The sequence below is a fragment of the Coenobita brevimanus genome, chromosome 101 (genome assembly GCF_032717465.1).
Source record: "Coenobita brevimanus isolate Jiangsu-jjx chromosome 101, ASM3271746v2, whole genome shotgun sequence".
Lineage (NCBI taxonomy): Eukaryota > Metazoa > Arthropoda > Malacostraca > Decapoda > Coenobitidae > Coenobita > Coenobita brevimanus.
The window spans coordinates 53,756,985-53,769,905 of NC_137054.1; positions in this window are offsets into that span (position 1 = coordinate 53,756,985).

Here is a 12,921-nt window from a genome sequence, read left to right on the forward strand (position 1 = left end):
TAGTACTGGAATCCGCCGGGAGTCTCATAGCAACCTTCCCTTGCCCCTTCATCATATTATAGTAGTCTTGTGCATGGAAAACTATGTAGAATTTGAAGAACCGTATGGTGTGTGTGATGGGAATTTTAATTTAATGATAATAATATCGTGTAAAGAACAAAGAGGCGTTTAATATTTTTATAGTTTTAAAAGACTTGACAGTTTCTCTGGATGGTTAATTTACGACGAAAACAAGGTTGAAATACCATATCCACTTCCATTTTATTTTTCCAATATCTCTACCAAGTTGTTTATTAGTTATGGTGCATCATACTTTTACAGTTAGTAAGATCAGTGCACATAATTATTCCCACTGTAATGAATGGCCGAGTATTACCTAAACAGACGAATCGTGCATTACAAAGTCTCATACGCTTTCAATTAATTTATATAAGTTCGTACAATTTTGTTTTGGCTTGGCAATATGTTGATCTGGTGTATTTTAGTGTGACTTGAACGAATTTGACCTTTACTTTTGGTGGTCCTGACTGGTTTTGAAATTAACCCCTACCCCAAGTGTCTTGGGGGGGACTGGTGGGATTTCGGGGTTTTGGGTGGTGAAAATGACAAAAACTTGGGGCAGAAATATAGTAAAAATCGGTATGACCAGCCAAGATTTATTTGCAGGGTTATTACTGACGGCATGAATGAACCCTTTGAAGCTGTGTCTGGCACTGAACTTTTCCTACGGTTCTCCAAAGACTGTATGCATACCCATATATAGAGTATTCAGGAACACATGCCAGTCATTAATGATGAAAGAGGTAAGACCTGCTAACATTAAGAGATTATCTTGTATGTGAATTTTAGAAACTCATAGTTTTTCTTAAGATTTTAACATTTTAAATTAATCAGGGCTAGCAGCTGTTACCCACATGTAAATGTGCACTCTCACGCTTTCAAGATTACCGCTTACGTCGAAGGTGTGAGCCTCCATTTGGAGCGCGGTGCAGGAAGGGTAACCCCTGCCCTCAGTTTCAAGACTACGGGCTTAAGTGTCTTCGTAGGATCACGGGATTTCACTGGTACAACTGGGTGCGTAATGAGCTACTACCCCGTGAGACTGAATTGTGGCCTGTTACCCACATGATACGTCAACGCCAACTCCAGCTGTATGGGCACGTGGCCTGCTTTCCTGAGCCTGATCCTGCTCACAGGATGATCTCTGAACGAGTGAACCCAGGGTGGAGGAGGCCAAGGGGAACGCCACATAACTCATGGCTGGAGCAGGTCGATCACTCTTGTCAGGAGATACTTTGAGGGAGAAGAGTCGCTGCCTTGCACTAAGGAACCCACGTGAGGGGAGTCGGAGGGTGAGTGAGACTATGCGCCAGGGCGGCATTTGCCCATTCTTAGGCCCGATTCACACGACCCGTTTTGGTTCCGACAGGCAGTCCGGTGGCTTGACGCCGTCAAGATTTCTTACATGCATTCTAATGTAACTGTTCACATGACCTGTCAAGCTGACAGCGGCAGAAGTCCGTCAGCCGACCGACGCATCACGGATATCTTCTCGAGAAATCCTGGCCGGGCTAGCAGGTGACTTGACGCCGGACTGACGGGTTGGTGATGGCTCATGTGAACCAGGATACGTAGCGTACCCGTCCATTCCACGACTTTCTGTTACTGCCTTGTCCATGTAGATAACACATACAGTTCATTGTTTGGCATCATGGGCGAAAGGCTGATCGAACTTGTGATTTCTTATGAAGAGTTACTTGATGTGACTAACAAGAATTGTGATATTCTGCATAAAGATAAGATATTGAATGCGATTGACGTGAAAGTAAACAAACCAGGTGAGTGTGTCAATAGTTTATTATACATGAAATTATAACTCAATCTATGCAGGTGAAAATCACTGTTTTTCTTGCCTTATGCAGGATATACTATTTCACTCCCAAGGTACTGCTCCAGCAGGACTATTGAAAAACTTTACATCATCTGCCAGTTCTTTATACAGGGTCCGAAATTCTCCCTCGAACCTTCTCTTTTCCAGTGACTGGTGTACCCATAACGTTTTCCTCCTTCCACGAACTTTTTCTTCCTCCTCTTCTTCTAATAGTATAGCAATTGCCACCAAATTCCTTAGCGACCGACCGGCCATGATCCTCACGCAACAATGAGCACACACTAAATGACTGTGCTGGATGGACCGAGAACGCGTCTTGTGAATACACAACATTCTGACGGCGTGAAGCCGGCAGACTGCCTGTCGGAACCAAAACGGGTCGTGTGAATCGGGTCTTAATTGACTGATTGACTGAAGGACAAGTGATCCATTGGGCCAAGCATCAACACCTTCCTGCCCTCAAGGCTTATACTGCACTTCATGTGTTTTCATCTGAGAGAACTGGGCCATTGTCTTGGCTTGAATACTGAGTCGTGGGTACATGAAATTATGGTTGTGAGGTAGGAATGAGTCTCCTTGGTTACTAGACAAATCACACCTTCAGTCTGACTGCACTTCACCAGGAACAGAGCAAAAAGAGGTCAGAGATCCTTGTCAGCGTTGAGTAAACGGGATATAATATTTTACTCAGTTAAGTTTCTCTCACTTGGCCTAAAATTGCCGTCTCTCCATACTGAATCCTGAGTTGTAACAGGAGAGTAACACTTGAATATGATGCTAGTCACGAGAGTGTACTACAGAATGGATGTACTATTGCTCAAAAAGGTATCTCTACTCACGTGAACGGAGGACTCCATGAAGAGTAGAGCGAATCGGGCAGTATCGATATTCCATATTTCGTTGATAGTACAGTACTAGCATTATCGCTGTCCGGTAATGTTTCATGTAGCAAGCCATTAAAGGACGAAAAACTAGACCAGGTTAAAGTAAAAGAATCTCTCTCTCTCTCTCTCTCTCTCTCTCTCTCTCTCTCTCTCTCTCTCTCTCTCTCTCTCTGCACACGGGGCACTGATAAGGTGGGTTTTCGGGAGGTTAAGATATTTTTTAAAATCTTGGTATCGCATACTGCCTATCATGCCGATACCCGTTTTCATGTACCAAACGTCAATATGATATTGAATCATGGTCAAAATTAGTCAGTATTAGTCAGCGTTGCTCCCGAGGTGTTTTAACTGATACTGACTTGATACTGACTGCCCCATAATGTCAACACACAGGCTTCCCTAATGAATTAATCAGTTCATTGGACATCAGCTTAATATATGTGGTATTTCGAGAAAGTGAAACACGTGACCACATCATCAACTGATATCCTGTTTTGGCCACACTCCACATTTTTGGCCAACTCCATGCTGCCCCTTAATGTTAGTCGCGTTTTCTCACTTACTTTCTTGTATTCTTCTTTCTTTCTTGTTTAAGTATGGCAGGCACTTCTACCCTTCAGAATTAACCGATTCTGACCAATCTTTTATACAATGACCAACCTATGACCTGGTGTGTCTGCAAGGTTTTGGTTGCTAGGCAACTAGTCGTTGCCTAGCATTGGGCAACCTCCCCCCCCCCCTTTTTTTTTTTTAGCTGTAAAAGCATTAATAATGTGCGTAGAAAGCTCTGACTTCTTTGGGCGTAATCTTGAGGTCATTCCTTATCGGAAGTGTGCCATCCATTTTTCCCCTTTCTCCTCTAATTTTCGAGTGGCAACCCTACGAAGCTTGGCCTCAGCATCCCCAGCAACCAGCACCGGTTTTCAAAACTGCCCCCCCAGTTCCCTAGCAGCTCAATGGAAATGAATGAAAGTTTGCATGCTTATAGACACTGGCTAGTACTACAACTTTCTATCGTACACCTATATGCTGCATTGGCCAGGTCAGGGGTCAAAGGTCATCAAATGCAAAAATGGTGAAAATAGCTAAAATCATGACTATGCTTGCGGGAAATGCTATGGCTCCGAAGATTATCAAACCAGGGCCTTGATTGTCAGGTGGAATGTTGCATTGGAGTACCTCCACACAAAAATTGCATTTAGTGTCGAAACTCACTTCCAGTTACTGGCAGCACCACCTAGAAGTTGTACCACTGGTGGGCCATTCTGCAGATTTCAAGTTCCCTAGCTCCACAGTGAGTGGATGGAATGGAATGAAACTTTGCATGCTCATAAACAATAATGAGTACTACAAGTGGTGACATGTGGAGGTGTAGGAGGACTACTGGGCCTTGGGATAGGCTACTGCCCCCAAGATATAGGCCCTGAAGCCTTTGCCCAGAGTCGGACACATAAAAAAAAAAAAAAAAAAAAAGTGTGTTTCATACATGCGTGACCTATGTCACCAAGTCAGGGATCAAAGGTCATCAATTGCAGAAAATATGATAGGCGCTAAAATTGCGACCTTGTTCGCACGAAATACTGACTTCGAAGATTATTAAGCCAGGACCATGATTCCTGGATGGAATGTTGCACTGGAGTACCTTCATATAGAAAAGACTTATAGTGTCAAAACTCACTCTCGGTCACTGTCATAGCTTGGTCCGCTTACAGCTGGCCATCGTCGCCTACCAGATTGTTTTATACTGTTGTCAAATTGGTCAGCAGTTATTTTTACACATAATTCTCTCAAAAACTCCTATACTCGTTTCCTCTTCCATGTCACTTGTGAAACCTATGTCCATGTCTGCACCGAACAAATAACATAAAGGAGAAGAGTAACATGCAGCAGACAAAATGAATAGCTAAATAACAGGTGTTAAGAAGAAATTAACAAAAAAGAATAATAAAATGCAGGGGACAAAGTAAATCAACAAAGAAGAAATGTAAGAAGAAATAGACAGCATAAACGAGAACTAGAAAGCTCTCAGAGAGTGTATACCTCCGCCAATGCCATTGCCATGAAAAAGGACACGGATCCGGATCCGGATCCGGATTCGGATTCGGTCCAAAATTTAATTAGTTCTTTTTTGGCCCACGGCCCGCCATTCCACAAAATTTAGAACTTTTGGAGATATTGTGCAGAATATTCCGAACCCGGATCCGCCCTCAAATCTAATCATTTCTTCCTTGGCCCATGGCCCACCCTTTCACAAACGTTCATCAATATCCGTTCATAACTTTTTGAGTAATCCTGCTAACAGATAGACAAACAAACAGACAAACAAACAAATAAACAAACAAACACTAGGTAAAACATAACCTCCTTGGCGGAGGTAATAATAAGGTCACGCAGACAAAATAAAGCACTTAAGAAAAGGTGTTAAGAAGCCTAATCGACCGAGAATACGGAGTCAAGTGTACACACAAAATTACGGCCGAACTCTAAGTGGCATTGGAAGCTTCGTGGTACCTTTGTCATGGCGATTTACTTTGCATATTAACCCACTGATGTTTACTTCCATATTATTTATTTAAAGGGTGAACTGTAAATAGCGCATCACTAGAAACTCACGTGGCAGTATCTTTTGTGTTGCCAAGACGGCTCAGTCGGCTGATGTGGGCATGGTTGTGGCAGTGGGAGTAGGGAATGAAAAAATGATGAAGCGTAGAAGCTGATAACACTGACTCGGCCTTAAATAATGTAGGGTAGAAACTGATATCACTGACGGAGCCGTCCCCACAACACAAGAGAAATCGCCCGACGGAGTGTAAGTGTTGCGTTATGTATGTACCTCGTCACTTACATAGTTTGCCTTAGTAATGTATACCAAGATAGAAAGGTGTAATATGGAAAATAAATCGCTAAGGAGTGTATGCTGTCATGTATCTTATATTACCTAACACGTGCCTTCACTTCCATACCGTTGTACGTCTTCCTATGCGATTTGTTCTACTGTCATCTGAGCAAAACATCTTCGGCATTGTCTGTTTAAGCTTTTTGTTTATCATATCTTATTCTTGTCACCTTAAGCGGTGTTGTTCAGCACAGTAGCAACTTCATGTAAAGCAGGAGTGAAGGAAGGTTGGATCTTTCAAAACAATAACGCTGAATAAAATCGTCGTGAGATACCAGGTACAAAACATACAGTAAAAGGTGTCATCATACTGCAGGAACATTTAATATCACTTTCTTTTTAACCCTTGCTGCTGCCAAACGATTGTATTCAACTTAAAAGAGTCTCTCCTAGTAGTGAAGGGATTAATGAGACTGTGTATAACCTCACCTTATCGAAGCGTCTGTCTTAAGCTGAAAAAAGTCACCTGGAGGCAGCAAGACTTAATGATGCAGTACGTCATCTGATTCCTGCTTTCCTCAGTTATCCATTACCACCATTTTTCCTGCAGATTTCCCAGGTGTAATCGTTTCCTGCACTTTTTTTTTTTTTCTAGGAAGATCTAGGTTAAGTTACGTAAGGCTTGGCTATTCTGTTTGGGTTACATTAATCTGTTTGGGTTAGGTTAGTCTAGTCTGTTAGGGAAAAGTTAGATGAGGTTAATGTGTTGAGGCTGGGTTAGGTTAGGTTCGTCTGCTAAGCTTAGGCTAGTCTCTTAAGGTACCGTTAAGATAGATTAGCTTACGTTAGTCTTTTGGGGTTACCTTAGATGTGGTAAGACTTAGGGCTGGGTTAGTCTGTTAGGATTGGGTTAGGCTGGGTTAGTGTGCTAGGGTTAGATTAGATTAGGATAGGGTTACCAGTATAGACTGAAAACTAAGAACGATCATCCTAGGAAGATAAAACTTCACAGTGTTTACATGGCTGACAGTGTGTAAATAATAATGTACCCTGCTTCTTTTCACCTCGTGTGTGTGTGTGTGTGTGTGTGGAATGACTTTGACCACCTAACAATTTTACTTCGTTTAAGCGAGGGTCCTTAACGGTGAAGAGATTAACGAAAGCTGTACCTAACCCAGCAAGCTGGAATGATCTCTCCTGAGTTGAATAACATCATCTGGAGACAGCAGAAATAAACAAAGAAATGCGTCATCGTAGTGAAGGAGTAACACAGAGCTTATTTGCCTACCACATAAGCTTTCACAGTCACTACCTAAACTACCACCACACACCACAACCATCACAACAGCAACCACCACCACCACCACCACCACTACTGACCTTTATGTGGTTGTGGGTGGCGGGGGTAAGGGTAGAGAGGTGGGGTGAGGCTGGCTGGACGGATACTAGCATAGATAATGAGGGCTGTGTACGACCTCTGTCAACACCCGCACCAGCACGTTAGTGGGACACGATGTTGCGTTAGAGCTTAAGCCTTTCAATATGATAACGCCTTTATTTAGTTACAGCTGCGCATGCGAAGCGAGAGCAGATTTTGTTTTGCTCGACGTGAGTCTCTTTTCTTTCTTTCTTTCCACTTTCTCTCTCTCTTTCTTTTCTTTCTTTCTTTCATACTTTTTGTCTGTCTGCTTGTCTGTGAACTAATAACTCAAGTTTTATCCGACTTTAACCAAATTTGGCAAAAGGGTAGAGGGACAGCCCAGGAGCTGACCTCTTATTCTGAGAACGATATGGTTACAGTCAAGGTCACAGGCTGGGTCAAAGTTTGATCTAACACTGTAAGCTTAAACAACTTTAATCCAATTATACTAAACTTGGTGAAAGGACTGAGAGTATTATAAGAATAGAATGGTTCAGTTTTGAGAACAGTCAGAGGTGAAGGTCAAACCCCTGCCCGTGTGTCTGTGTGTGAACAGAATAACTAAATCTGATTCGGACCAAACTTAATGGAAGGTCTGAGGATCAACCAAAGGGCTGACCTACTGTTTTTGAGAACAATTGGTCAGAGGTCAAGGTCACGTACCAAGCTCAAGTTAACGTTTTTATCTGATTTACACGAAACAGTGGAAGACTTCAGGGTAAGGCAGGAATGGTCAAGGTCACGGACAAAGGTCAAAAGCCAAGGTCACGGGAAAAGGCCAACTCAAACAGTTTTGATCTGATCTGAACCACACTTGGCGGAATGGTTAAGAGTCAAGCAAGAAAGAAATACTTCAATTTTTGAAGCACTTGATCGAAGGTTATGGCACAGGGCAAGTCGTATGTTCGCTTCTTAGACCAGTTGGTGGATGCGGGTATTATACTCTCTGAGCCCTCCTTGTTTATTCCTGGTACCTCCAGAAGAACTGGTTCAGTTTTTATTTTTAATGTGTATCTGAATCTGGGCATTATTTTGACAGCCCATTTTCTAAGGCCCAGGAGTCGCCCTACGTGCCACTCACCTTCTTTTATGCCAGTACCAACCTTTCACATTGAATACACATTATGACTGCCTCATTAGAAACAACTGTGATGATATCAAAGGGTTTATTTTAATTACATGTTGGTGGATCTTGTTGATATTGTTTCGTCTCTACCCCACACTGACACAGACTTCAGTAGCAGTAGTCCAGTACGGGAAGGACGTTGCCCATGAGTTGTTCTTCTAGAGGCAGCCTTTCGGTGTACAGCACACAGGATCAGCTCGGCGTCGTAAATAAACACTGGCTTCTTAAGTTCATTATTTCAAATAATTACACTTAATGCTTTCCAACTTCACTTCACTATTCCCACAAGCACTGGAACTATACAAACTTTACTAACTGCAGTTACACTTAATGCTTGACAGCATTTCACTATTTTTCACAAGTACCGATGATATACAAACTTCAGTAACCACTATTTGCCAACAATACTTCACTGTTTTCACAAGTAATGAAAATATACAACTTCACTGACACTGCACCGACACTCAAACTGAACTGAAAACCAACTGAACTTGCTCTAGTCTCCTCTCCATCCTTATATACTGTAAGCTTGCATTGTAATAGAATGATCTACTTCTCCACAGTTCTGGTGTATTCCAGAGAAAGAGAGCGCAGTTACCAACTCGGAGACAACCAAAACATATCAGAGCTTTCCCACACTGCACAACACTCTAAATTATTTAGCATACAAACTTAAATGAAATTACATAGTTTAAGGCACAATCAGATAACTAAAACAGTATAGAGAAAAAGAGCACACAAATTAATGCATAACTTACGAAACAACTACACTCACAAACAGTAGGCAAACTGGCAACTCTGACTCGTACTGGAGCTGCGGTATGGGAAATGTCGAGAAGCGTCTCGGCTACCTTACTGGGAAATCTGTGGCTTCTTAACACTACCCCCTCCCTAGTTCTTTGTTGTCCCGACAAAACTAAACAATATATACAAACATAAAGCTTAATCCTAATGAAACATCTAACTATACACAAAATAATCCTCCAACTTATCTTGTCTTCTTCTATGCCGCTTCCGACAGTGTCCTTGCTCCTCCACACAGTCCACTCCTCCAGGAAGGTCTTGGTCCTCTTCCCAGTTTACTTCTTCCCTCCTCTTGCACTTCAGCTTCATGGTCCTCCTCAACATCCTCAGCTGCAGGAGTGTACGATTCCATGGTGACATCCCTGCTGTACTGTCCTGGCCCATGGTACGGCCACAGATGGTTCACATGTACCACCTTTGGACGAGACATCCTGCCTCCCCGAATCCGATACGTTATGTCTGATAGGCGGTCCAACACAGTGTAAGGCCCGTCCCATGGGCTCTGCAGCTTCGGTGAGTGTCCCTTCTTTTCCTAAGGATTGTGTAACCAAACTTGATCACCATGCTTGAAGCTCACCTCACTTGCCTTGGCATCATACTTGCACTTCATCTCCTTGTCCGAAAAACTTGAGGGCTCCTCGCACTTGATGATGCACCTCTGCCAGCCTTTCCTGACCATGCTTCGCAAAGCTGGATGTGTCTGTAGGCAGCTCTTCAACGGGTGGTCTTCCCATTAACAAGTCAACGGGTAAACATAACTCATGGTCCAACATCACTTTTGCAGGGGTGTAGCCGGTACACTCATGGGATCCAGACTGATATGCCATCAGCAGTGCAAGTAATTTCTGGTTCCATTCTGTTTGTCCCTCTATGCAGTACTTGGCCAGTTCTTGTCCCAGGGTCCAGTTGAATTTCTCCACCATCCCATCTGACTGTGGCCTTAATGGGGTCGTCCTGGTCTTCTTGATCCTCAATAACTTGAAACATTCACGGAACACACCAGACTCAAAGTTTCTACCCTGGTCTGACTGTTGTTCTTGTGCCATCCCTAAACGACAGAAAAACTGGTCAACCAACTCCTGAGCAACAGTCACAGCCTCTTGATCGGGGATGGCATAGGCTTCTGGCCACTTTATGAAGAAGTCCATGACGACATATATATACCTGTTTCCTCTTTCAGTGAGTGGCAAAGGTCCAGCAATGTCCACTGCAACTCTTTCCATCGGTGCATGCACTTGGTACAGCTGAAGACGGGCGCAGCCACGTTTCTTGGGTCCCTTCTTAGCACAACACACATCACAGGTCCGACACCACTCTTCAACATCCTGGTGCATGCCAATCCAGTAGAACCTCTGTCGCAGCTGGCTTAGAGTTTTCTTCACTCCCAGGTGTCCACTAGTGATCTGGTTGTGGGACTCATCCAAGATCTCGGATCTCATCTTCTTCAGAACCACCAGTTGCCATCCATCTGCATCCTCTTCAGGTCTTCTTCATCTGATGCTGGCCCTGTCACTGCAGTACGACTGCATTTCTTACTGTGGTCTTTTTTACTACACTGCCGGCACTCCGTATCACAAGGCCAATGACTCAGGCTGTCAGGATTGCCATGTACCTGCCCAGCACGGTGCTGCACCTCATAATTGTGCTGGTCTAGCTTCCCAAGCCAGCATGCCAGTTGTCCTTCCGGATTCTGTTGCGTTTTCGGCCACTTGAGTGCTGCATGGTCTGTCTTGATAAAGTAGAACCCATACAAGTAGGGATGGAAGAAATCAAGGCTCTTCATCACTGCCAAGTGCTCCTGACGGGTCACACAGTAGTTCCCCTCCAGTGGGCTGAGCTGCTTGCTGTAATGCACCACCATACTCCTTGCCATCCTTCTTCTGTAACAGGACTCCACCAATACCATGGTCACTAGCATCACAGTCCAAGATAAATAGCTGACTCTGATCAGGGTACGGCAATACTGGAGAGCTTGCCAACGTATGTTTGAGTTCGTCGAAGGCTTACTGAGTTTCTGCTCTCCATGCAAACATCTGCCTCTTCCCCAACAGTTTGTGATGAGGTGCAGCTATCGTCACAAAGTCCTTGACAAAACGCCAGTAGTAGGTACACAAGCCAAGGAAACTCTGTAGCTCCTTCATACAAGCTGGAGCTGGCCAGTTTTCCGTAGCTGCCACCTTCTCTGGGTAAGTACGGACGCCGCTCTCACCTACGGTGTGTCCCAGGTACTTTACTTCCTTCTGAAACAAGTAGCATTTCTTGGGGTTCAGCTTGAGGTGCACTGCATGGATCCTGTTCAACACCTCCGACAGCCTCTCCAGTTCCTGGTTGAAAGTCCATCCAAACACAATTACATCGTCCAGATAGATGAGAGCTGTCTGCCAGTGCAGGCCTTCAAGTACACGATCTATGAGACCCTCAAAAGTAGCTGGGGCATTGCATAGGCCAAATGGCATTACTTTAAACCGCCATAAACCCCACCCGTGTGAAAAGGCTGTCTTCTCTTTGTCCTTCTCTGCAACCTTGACCTGATGATATCCTGCCTTCATGTCTAGGGTGAAGAATCACTTAGCACCTGACAGAGCATCCAGGTCATCATTTCTTGGCAAGGGGTATGTGCTGTTCATTGTCATATCATTCAGGGCTCAATAATCTACACAGCACCTTACTGAGCCATCCTTCTTCCTTACAAGAACCACTGCTGATGCCCAAGGACTGCTGGACTTTTCTATCACTCCTTGACTTTGGAGATCCTCCATCACCTTCTCCATTTCTTGCCATTGGGCTGGCGCCATCCTCCGCACTGGCTGTTTAATCGGGCAGTGATCCCCCCCCCCCCGTCTATTCTATGCTCCACCAGACCAGAGCACCCCAAGTCTAGGTCTCCAGTGAAGAAAACATCAGCAAATTTCATCAGCAGCTGCCTCAACTTCAGCACATGTGGGCCATCCAGGCATTGGCAACTCCTTGAGAAAAGATCTTGTAAGTACTCTGGCAGATACCCATCTTCTTTGACTACACTGCTTTTACAGGCCTAACTCTGGTGCCACTCAGTGTCCACTGCATGCCACAGTCCTACAATTTCTCCCTCACTGATTTTCTGTGGTTCAGGGGAGAAACTGGCAACCACAACCGGCACTTCACCTGCATCTGTTTCCACCAGAGATCTCCCCACCATCACTCACGCCTTTGTCTTGCACTGCACATCAGGCTTCACCACCCCTAGACAGCTGTCAAAAGAGCCGCTCACCTTACACTGGAGCAACAATTCTGATTTTGGGGGTATCACTGCAGTGCGGAGCTCCCTCACCTCACCACCAGAACTGGTACGTTTCACTGCTGTGACGGAAACCAACCTTTCTCGAACCTTCAGCTTCACGGAGCAGAAGTCCAACTCACATCTCATGGACATCAGATAGTCCAGACCCAGAAGGCAAGGATCCTCCATGTCAGCCATGTAGACTGGTAGAGTAGCCTCTTGCCCTGTCACTTCAGTCCAGACATCCAGGGGTCCCCTCAGTTCTTCGCAGTGCCCAGTTACGCCACACAGTTGTTCTGATGACTCAGGAAGGTACCGATGATGTAACACATCAGACCTCACAAAAGTCTGCTCTGAGGCCGAATCAATCACCAGGGAACACTTCTTTCCATCTATCCTTTCGTCTATTCACAGTGTCGATTGCAGTTCTCTTGCATTTTCTCGGTGGTGGGGTGACTTGGGAAAAGCTGGCTGGTGGTTGCCCCTTAACACCAGCCTCCATTAGTTTTCTGCTTCATCCTGGTCTTCTGGAGCCTTCTTCTCATCATCCTTTTTCTTCTTCAGACACTCAGAACTGAAGTGTCCCACCTCACTACATGTCCAATACGCTTTTGTTCCAGTTGAAAATTTCCTTGTACTGCTCTGTTCTTGCTCCTTCTTCCATTTGTGACAATCCTCCTTTTTGTGTCCTGGCTTCCTGC